This window comes from Microplitis demolitor, chromosome 9 (genome assembly GCF_026212275.2).
Source record: "Microplitis demolitor isolate Queensland-Clemson2020A chromosome 9, iyMicDemo2.1a, whole genome shotgun sequence".
NCBI lineage: Eukaryota > Metazoa > Arthropoda > Insecta > Hymenoptera > Braconidae > Microplitis > Microplitis demolitor.
The window spans coordinates 1364595-1374757 of record NC_068553.1 but is presented as its reverse complement, the minus strand read 5'-3'; the positions used below and the strand labels follow the sequence as shown (position 1 = coordinate 1374757).

The 10163-nt window shown below is 29.2% G+C and overlaps 1 long non-coding RNA gene across 1 annotated transcript; it reads right to left on the bottom strand.

Moving 5' to 3' along the window:
- Positions 1–6559: 6559 nt before the first annotated feature.
- Positions 6560–7177, bottom strand: LOC103573012 (uncharacterized). The gene is made up of 4 exons (XR_008404184.1): positions 7084–7177; positions 6926–7021; positions 6711–6841; positions 6560–6638 (listed from the first exon to the last, which is right to left on the bottom strand). It is a non-coding gene; the product is annotated as an uncharacterized LOC103573012 (long non-coding RNA).
- Positions 7178–10163: the final 2986 nt, after the last annotated feature.

Sequence of the window (10163 nt, the reverse complement as noted above, 5' to 3'; positions counted from 1 at the left end):
ATATATATATATATGAGGGGTAAGAGAGATATAACGTTGGGTGGTTATATAAATGAATCTTGACGATCTTTTTAAGGCTTTTAATGATTTCAAAATGTTAATTGTTAATTTTTATGATTATATATATATATATATATATATATATATATAGAAGCAAGGGGTGGGCAAAAAGAGATGGCTAAGAAACTAATGAATGCGCATGAAAATATGATGAATTTTTTAACTTCCCGCTTAGAAAATCGACGATTTTCAAAAATTTCGGAAAATTATTGTTTTCATCCCGATTTTCGAAAATCGAGTTTTCATCAGATGTCGATGTTTTGAGGTCCTAGAAAGTTATTCTGACTATTTTCATAATGATGTCCGAGTGTCTGTATTTATGTGTGTGTGTGTGTGTGTGTGTGTGTGTGTGTGTGTGTGTGTGTGTGTGTGTGAATGGACTATAAATTTTTAACTAATGGATCGATTTGGATGTTTAAGGCGGCAATTGAAAGAGCTTGTTGGCTGTCAACTTTCCTGAAAATTTCAGATCATTTGATCAAGTAGACTCGAAAATATTGGCGAATTACGAAAAAAAAAAAATTTTTTTTTAGTTTTTTATTGATTTCTCAGTAACAAATTGAATGATCGACTTCAAAATCTAATCAGCTCTAGAACTTAATAAAACGCGTCGAATGCAGCCTCAACCATCTAAATCGGTTCATTAGTGAAAAAGTTACAAAGAGCTTACATACATACACACACACACACACACACACACACACACACACACACACACACACACACACACACACACACACACACACACACACACACACACACATGCGGACACTTGGACATCATTCTGTAAAAAGGCAAAATAGCTTCCTAGGACCCCAAAACGTCAACATTTGATGAAAACTCAATTTTTGAAAATCAGAGTGAAAACAATGACCTCTCGAATTTTTTGAAAATCATCGACTTTCTTAGCGGGAAATTTAAAAAAATAGTCATCTAAAAGAAAGCACCCTAATATATGTATATTAGGGTGGCCCAAAAGAACTGACTATTTTTTTTTCGAGGCTCTTATAAAAATTTGTTGGTTAATGTTTTAAGAAGCCTCTCCAAAAATCGACGATAAAAAATTTTCAAGAGATCGCTCACGAATTTTGAAAATATCGAAAATTATTGAAATTCGGATTTTGTACTTCGAAATTTTTTCTTTCATGGCAGTAATAGTTTATATTTGTAAAATCATGTCTACGCTAAAAATTTAAGCCCAAAATTTAAATATTTAACCGGCGCTCAAGAATTTTGAATATTAACTGATAATATGTGACTAATACTTTGAATTAGTTTTTGGTTTTTTTTATAACTCAATTATTGTCAGTTCACTAAAATATGACTTTTGCATAACCAAAAATATACAGGACAGTCTTAAACAATAAAATTTGCTAAGTTTTGAATAAGCGAAAAAACCGAAAAATTGAATTAAAAAATAAAAAAGTATGTAAATAACTTATTATTTATATTTCTCTGTTATATTTTCATTGATTGTGATGCAAATTGATGGTGAAAAAATCGAGAAGCTTTATTATCAATATTCTCAGGTCGCCCGAAAACGTTCAAAAGACAGCATTCGGAAGCATTCAAAATTCTCGAGCGAGGTTTAAATATTTAAATTTTGGGCTTAAATTTTCAGCGAAGTCATGATTTCACAAATATAAACTATTGCTACTAAAAAAGAAAAAAATTTTAAATAAAAATTCAAATTTCGATTATTGTTGATATTTTCAAAATTCGTGAGTGACCTCTTGAAAATTTTTTATCGTCGATTTTTGGAGATACTTCTTAAAACATCGTAAGCCAAAAAATTTTCATAAGAGACTGAAAAAAAAAAGTAGTTGGTTTTTTTGGGCCACCCTTATTGTAACTTATTGTTTGCAAAGTGATTAGAATCGATAATAATTAATTTCGAACAAAAATATCAATCACCCATACTTATATACATATACATATATATTGAGTAGATAATAAACCGTGCGCACGTGTACACAAACATATTCTCGTAGTCTCTAAATTAGGGCCCATTTTGGTGGTTATCTTGTTAATAACACGAACATCCATGATTGCCTTGGGCGCCAGCGGTCAGTTTTCATTCCCAAGGCACATGATCATCAGTAAACATATTCATACTTATCTACGTATATATATTCACATAAGTATTAAAAATAATAACTGATGCATACTAACAACTTTACTGGAAGGAACAATTATTTATCGTCGATCGTGGGTAAAATACTTTCAAGATCTGAGTAAACATGCATGGGCACAGTAAGCATTTTATAATTATTTCGATTTACATCTCTATCATTTAAAAGTATATACATATATATATATATATATATATATATATATATATATATATATATATATATATATATATATATATATATATATATATATATATATATATATATATATATGAATTTATTTAAATAAATGTTTGTTGATTTATATTGCAAGTATGTGCTGAGTACTTAAATTATGGGTGCTCGTTTTTTGTTTGCTCGGAGGGATTTAAGTGATCGGTAGTCGGTAGTCAGGAGTCGGTTGTTGTAATGTTTGTTTTGGTGAGACAACACTAGAAATTTTTTCGATTTGTTACGCGGAACTCGTTGTTTGATGGTTAATATTTTCAGTTATTAGTTGTTTGAGGAAAATAAATATTTTATGGGTTTTTGTTAAAAAAGCCATGGGCTTTAAAAATTTTACGTGGGGTTGTGATAAATTTTTATGGATCCCATAGAGCTCGATTACAAATTCTATGAGTTTTTATGGGGATGCAATGTGTGCGATCACCGTAGACAATTATTTCTATGGGTTTCTATGGGATCCCAAACATTTCAAAGGCATATTTATGGACAAGGTCTGCGACGTGAGATAATTTTCCCATGGGAAATAATATGGGGTAATTTTACGCCGTAAGTTCTGGCTATGAATACTAGCCATAGAACCCCATAAGAATCCTATAGGATACCCATGAATTTCTCAAAGATCTTATGGGTTTTTTGTTTGGATCCCTGTTAGTAATCATTGCCATAAAAAATTACCTATGGGTTTCTATGGACTTTTATGGGGTTCTAAACTTTTTATCTAAAATTTTCAAAAGTGTATTCATAGTCAAGGCTTGCGACAAAAAATCACTTTCCCCATGTTAAATAGCTGACTAATAAAAATACCAACCATAGAACCCCATAAGAATCCTATAGGATACTCATGAATTGCTCAAGGATCTTATGGGTTTTTGTTTGGATCCCTGTTAATAATCATTGCCATAAAAAATTACCTATGGGTTTCTATGGACTTTTATGGGGTTCTAAACTTTTTATCTAAAATTTTCAAAAGTGTATTCATAGTCAAGGCTTGCGACAAAAGATCACTTTCCCCATGTTAAATAGATAATATAAATACCAGCCATAGAATCCCATAAGAATTCTATAGGATACTGATAAATCTCTAGAAGATCTTATGGGTTTTCTATGGATTACTAAATTCAAAAAATGAAAAGATGATGATGCCTTTTTAAAAAAAATTATTTTTTTTATGTTCTTAAAAAACATTTTTTTTCCAAAACACCATAATTAATATAATTGACGACCATCAATCACTTTCCTCGTAATTGAACGTAAAATATCAATTTGATAATGTAAATTTTTAAATACGTAACAATGGTGTACATCAAATAGACTCACTATTGCGCTCTTTACTCTTTACCCTGTTCTTTACATGCTACATCTATATCTACCCTAATTCAAATAATCGATACTTGATACTTGGAAAACTTTAGCTGCATCCATACTTTCAAAACTATAGTTTATTCGCACGGTACTTGTTTATTAATTATTCAAAATAAACTTGGTAAGTGAACTTTGTTCATAAACTTTTCGCTAAAATGTTTTCACAATATATATATATATATATATATATATATATATATATATATATATATATATATATATACTTAGTGGCAATCAGTAGCTACTACCGAAAAAAATAGGGTACTGCTACCGAAATAATCAGTAGCGTCTACTGAAAAATAATCAGTAGCGTCTACTGAAAAATAATCAGTAGCTGCTACCGAAATAATCAGTAGCGTCTACTGAAAAATAATCAGTAGCTGCTACCGAAATAATCAGTAGCGTCTACTAAAAAATAATCAGTAGCTGCTACCGAAATAATCAGTAGCGTCTACTGAAAAATAATCAGTAGCTGCTACGGAAATAATCAGTAGCAAACAAAAGGTCAAGGCTCAAGAAACAAGTTTTGTTTTTGGTTAAAAGGGTTCTGATCAATAATTTTTAAGCCATTGATACATATATAGAGAAAATGATTTTCGAAAAATTATTTTTTTTATGTTCTCAGATGAAACTACTAAAATTTATAACCAAGTAATTAATTATTGTAAACTACTTGAATTTACGCAATTTTTCCAAACTTACGAGCAGTTTTTTTTTTAGTATTAATTCATAGCTTAGTCATAACATACATTTAAGTTTCCCCGAGTAAAAAAACAAATTCTAGTTTGACCTCAAAAAATTCAATTTCTTTGATCTTTTATTTGCCAGACGAAAAATGATACGACATTGGCACTCTAAATCCTCAGTGAGAATTATGAGGTCTAAATGCAAACTCTTGATCGGTTTTAAATTCTAACGAAGCTCTCAAAATCCTCGAAAAATAAATTATCGTTTTGTGGAATTAGAAAATTTTCGAGTTGAAAAAGAAATCTGAGTACTTACAAAAATTTATATGTTCAATAAAATAAATTCATTAATTTATTATTGTTATTATATATTTCTGGACAAACTTTTAATCGGTCTCAAAAAAATTTTTTTTAAACTTCATAAATAATATAGAATACAATATCAAACATTTTGTCCTCAATAAATTTTCGTATTTTGATTGAAAAAATGTATACTGAATTTTCTTTCGGTTAACTATTTTCTCATAGTAACCATTATATTTTTTTTTGAATGGATATAAATAAAAATAAATATTCATTTTTATTTGTTATCCTTTATAGAGGTTCCAGTAATTTTTATGCAAATTTGTAATTAATTATTTAGTTTTCGGTCAATTTTTTTGAGATTTTCGGTCTAAAGTATTTATTTCTCACGAAAAAATGTGAGGGAACCCACATAGGTTACGTCATTTGAGAAATTGAGGCCTAAATCTGGAGCAGTAAATTTTTTTATATTATGAGGATTTTGAGGTCCCCGGAAAATTTTTTTTATACGTTTCGCCCTCAATTATGTAAAATCGCCCGTAACTACAACATTGAGGTCTAAAGTGAGATTACTTTCTGCACAGTTCTCAATCTCGAAAATCCAACTTGTCCCTAAACCTCACGTAGTATTTTGAGGTTCGAACTGGAATTTTTTTTTTTAATCGGGATAGTTTGCTAATTTGAAATGATATCCCGGGTCAAAAAAATTAGATCTGTTTTGAAATAAATGATAAATTCAAATATTTTTTCTTTAATTCAAGTTTATAAATTTTGTTTATTTTATGTAGGAATTTAATCTGTTTTTGCCCGTACTATCCCTATTCAGGCCAATATTAGACTTATTTTCGTATGATATTTAATCTGTTTTAAATCGGGTTTAGACTAAAAACAGACTTTTTTATTATAATTATTGGTCTGTGTTCAATTATTTTTAAGGACAAAAACAGACTTTATTTTTTATAATTTTTAGTCTGTTTTTAATCGCTTTTAGATCTAAAACAGGACTTTTTAAAAATATAAATAATAATAATCTAGATTTATAAATTTATTTTAATTTTCTAAATATTTAAAACGCTAATGCGCTTCCGTAATAAGATGTCACAAGAATTTTGATGTTTTCTAATTCCAAAATATTTTTGATTTTATCCAGTAAATAAGAAAAATTTTTTTGACATTTTAAGTGTTATTTTATCACTTTTATTCAATGCTATAAATATTCAGTCAAGACAACTAAAAATTAAGCTGTCAAACTTTCATTAACTGCCGACATTTTTAAACAAAAGATGCTGAGTAAATAGTAAACAAAACATAATCAATTCTGTAACTTAATATTTTTTTTTATAAATATTGCCCATAAATAAAAATTTTATAAGTCCATGATTTAATCAACTTTTGTCCTTGCAAATTTTCAGAACTAAAATTTCTTAAAGTTCAAGAATTAATCTAGTTCTGTCTGCCCGTAACGCAATTGTTTTTTAAAACAACAGACCAAAAACAGCTCAAAATTTTCATAAAAAATCAAAAACAGATCAACTAGTCCAATTAGACTAAAATCAGATCAAAATTTTTATAGAAGTTCAATAACAGACCAAGTAGTCCAAATACAGTCCAGTTAAATCAAAATTAGATCAAATTTTTCGACCCGGGTAATCAAATTCGGAGCCAAAAATAACTACTTATTCAATCAGTTATTAAATAAATAAAATTTTTATTGATTTTGATAAACCTTTAGATTCCACTAGAATTAACTCTGGTTGTACACGCAGATAAATTTTTAGCAAAAATTACCCAACAAATGTGATATTTCGAGGACATGTGAAAAATATCTAAATTCTTCTTATGCGCATAGTAAAATACACTCCTCGATAGCCTGTAAATAAAGTGAAATTTTTACTAACAACACAGTAGTAATTTATTGACTGACTAGATGTCTTCACAGTACCAATGTTCATGAGTAATTTTTACTCAAAACTTCTCTGGGTCTATGAATGCAAAAGGTAGTGTTTTTTTAACATCAATCCCAAGTTCTGCGAATTGCATCTTACTAACGATGTTCTGAAGATGACCCGTTGTCTGAAAAAAAATTAATAGTATTAATAATCAATTATTTCATAAAAATTTAAGAAGAACTTGATTAATAATAATTTCTTTATTTACAGATAAAGCTGCTCCCAGAAAGTTACCAGCCCTCAGGCGTGGAATTGTTTCTTCTTGAATGACGGAAGTGACTGCGTTTAATGTTGCTGGAACCTCCTGCAATAAAAAAAAAGAAGTAAGCCGTGGAAATTTTATTTAAATATTTATTTTTTGCTTACTTGCAGAACCTGACCATTAGGACGGTAGTCACTTATAGAAAAGGTATCTGTTTCGACAATTGATATCGCAATAATTGATAAAGCTATTATTAACACCTTGTACGGCATTTTTGTAACAGTGATATGTAATGAACTGAAACTTAAATTTAATTACATTTTATTGAAATTTAATTTGCGAAAAATCAATTAAAGAGAAATGCACTTTTGAAAAATTCAACAATCTAAAAGTTCATTTTTTATTTTCATTGAATCAAATTTCACAGTGCTCGTAGAATTTGAATTTTTTAAGGGAATTTTTTTCATTCTCGAATTATACATATTTTTGACATTTATTGTTGAGTTAAAAAAATTATAACAATCTTAAGATTCGATATAAATTAAATAGAGAAATTTTACTAGAGGTATCTTACTTAAATAAATATTATATAAGACCTATAATTGATAATAAACCGAAAAAACAGGATACGGCCTTATGACTTTGAAAAACTTTTTCCTCAAACCCAAAAGGGCGTACATGGAAAGAAAATTGTGAGAAGTGTTTTTATGCATTATGGGAATCATTCCCATAATGGTATGGGAACAGTTTCTATACCAGAATGGGAACTATTCTCATTATATAATGGAAACTATTCCCATAATGGTGTGAAAACAGTTCCGACACCAAAATGGTAAACGTCCCCATAATATTATCGGACCTATTTCCATATCATTATGGGAACTATTCCCATATCATTATGGGAATTTTTCTCATTATATAATGGAAACTATTCCCATAATGGTATGAAAATAGTTCCTATACCAAAATGGGAACCGTTCTCATAATATTATGGAACCTATTTCCATATCGTTATGGACCATTCCCATATCGTTATGGGAACCATTCTCATTATATAATGGAAACTAATCCCAGAATGGTATGAAAACAGTTCCGACACCAAAATGGGAACCGTTCTCATAATATTATGGGACCTATTTCCATATCGTTATGGACCATTCCCATATCGTTATGGGAACCATTCTCATTATATAATGGAAACTAATCCCAGAATGGTATGAAAACAGTTCCGACACCAAAATGGTAACCGTCCCCATAATATTATCGGACCTCTTTCTATATCATTATGGGAACTATTCCCATATCATTATGGGAACTGTTCTTATATCGTTATGGGAACTATTCTCATTATATAATAAAAACTAATCCCATGATGGTGTGAAAACACTTCCGACACCAAAATGGTAACCGTCCCCATAATATTATCGGACCTATTTCCATATCATTATGGGAACCATCCCCATATCATTGTGGGAACTATTCTCATTATATAATGGCAACTATTTCCATAATGGTATGAAAATAGTTCCTATACCGAAATAGGAACCGTTCCTATAATATCATAGGAACTATTTCCATATCATAATAGGAACAATTACCATAATAGTATGTGAGGGATTTCTATAATATTATGGAAACTATTCCCATAATGGTATGAGAACAGTTCCTATACCAAAATGGGAACTGTTCCCATAATATTATGGGATCTATTTTCCATATCATTATGGGAACCATTCCCATAATGGTATTGGAACTATTCCTATAATATTATGGGAATCGTTCCTATACTATTCTGGGAACCATTCCTATAATGTTCTAGGAATGGTTCCTATAGTTTATTGGAATGGATCCTATAATTTATAGGAATAGTTTGTATATATTATGGAAATAATTCCTATAATATTATAGGAAGTCTTCCTATGAATAATAGGAACCATTCCTAGAACATTATAGGAATGGTTTCCATAATGCAATTGGAATTTTTTCTTATATCATTATGGAAATCGTTCCAATAATTACAGGGGTCATTCCTATAATGTTATGGGTAGCATTCCCATATTATAGGAACCATTTCTATAATTATGAAAAACATTCTTACAAATATAGGAACTGCTCCCATAAGTTATGGTCGTAATTCCTATACTAATATAGGAAAGAATTTTACAAAATTATGTGAACCATCCCCATAATTTTCTTTCCGTGTAACAAAAAATATTTTGTTTCCATTTTTTCCATAGATTTTAATGTTTTCAACATTTTTCCATTGATTAGAGCGAAAAAAATTTTTTTAATGCGCCCTTTTAGTTTTAGTAACGCAAAATATTAAAACATTACTTCTAAAATAAACGTCTTGACTCCTATGTCGATGAAAAAAACTTTTAAATCAGAAATTTTAAAGTCACTCCGAATTGGTCTCAACTCAAAGATTAACCTTTTAGTTACAATTTTTTTTTTATCATCAATTTTAGATGATTTGAATCGAAGATATTCAAAGTTCATGTACTGCTCCGAAATTAATGAAATTAATTAATAAATTTTTGTTTAATAATAATAACTACTTTTACTCACTTGATATTAATGCAGATATTATCGACTCAACTCACAGTATCGACTGATTAAATAATTCAAAATTATTTTCACTTTCATTATCAGTTTTGCGAAAAATATAAAACAAATATTTATTCAACTGATTGATAAAAATATTCGATTTTGATAAATTGAAATTAATTTCTTTTGAATAAACTGAGAAAAAAGTCACGTATTGCCTGAATTAAAGAGCTTTTTATTATCATTAGTTATTTTACTCCTTCCTCATTATTTATCAATACTTATTGCCTGCATGCATGTATTTGTTTAAACTCATACCAGACATAAATAAATAAATCGTCAATTACAATGTTATTATTTCTTTGAAAGACTAATTGAACGATCATTATAGACCTTTGCAAGTGTTTTTGCCGTAGAATTGCTGTAAGCAGCCCATTTTCTGCTTGCAGCGATTTTCAACTTCCCGCTAAGAAAATTGCATATTTTCAAAAATTCGGGAAGTTATTGGTTTCACCCCGATTTGTGAAAATTTTTTATCGAGCTGATTTTTGGAGAGGCTTCTTAGAACATCGTAAGTCAACGAATTTTCATAAGAAACTCGAAAAAAAAAAACAGTCGGTTTTTTTGGGTCACCCTATTATCTACAAAACCTGAACGATCTCATATTCTAGAAAAATTAACTGATTGTTAAAAATCA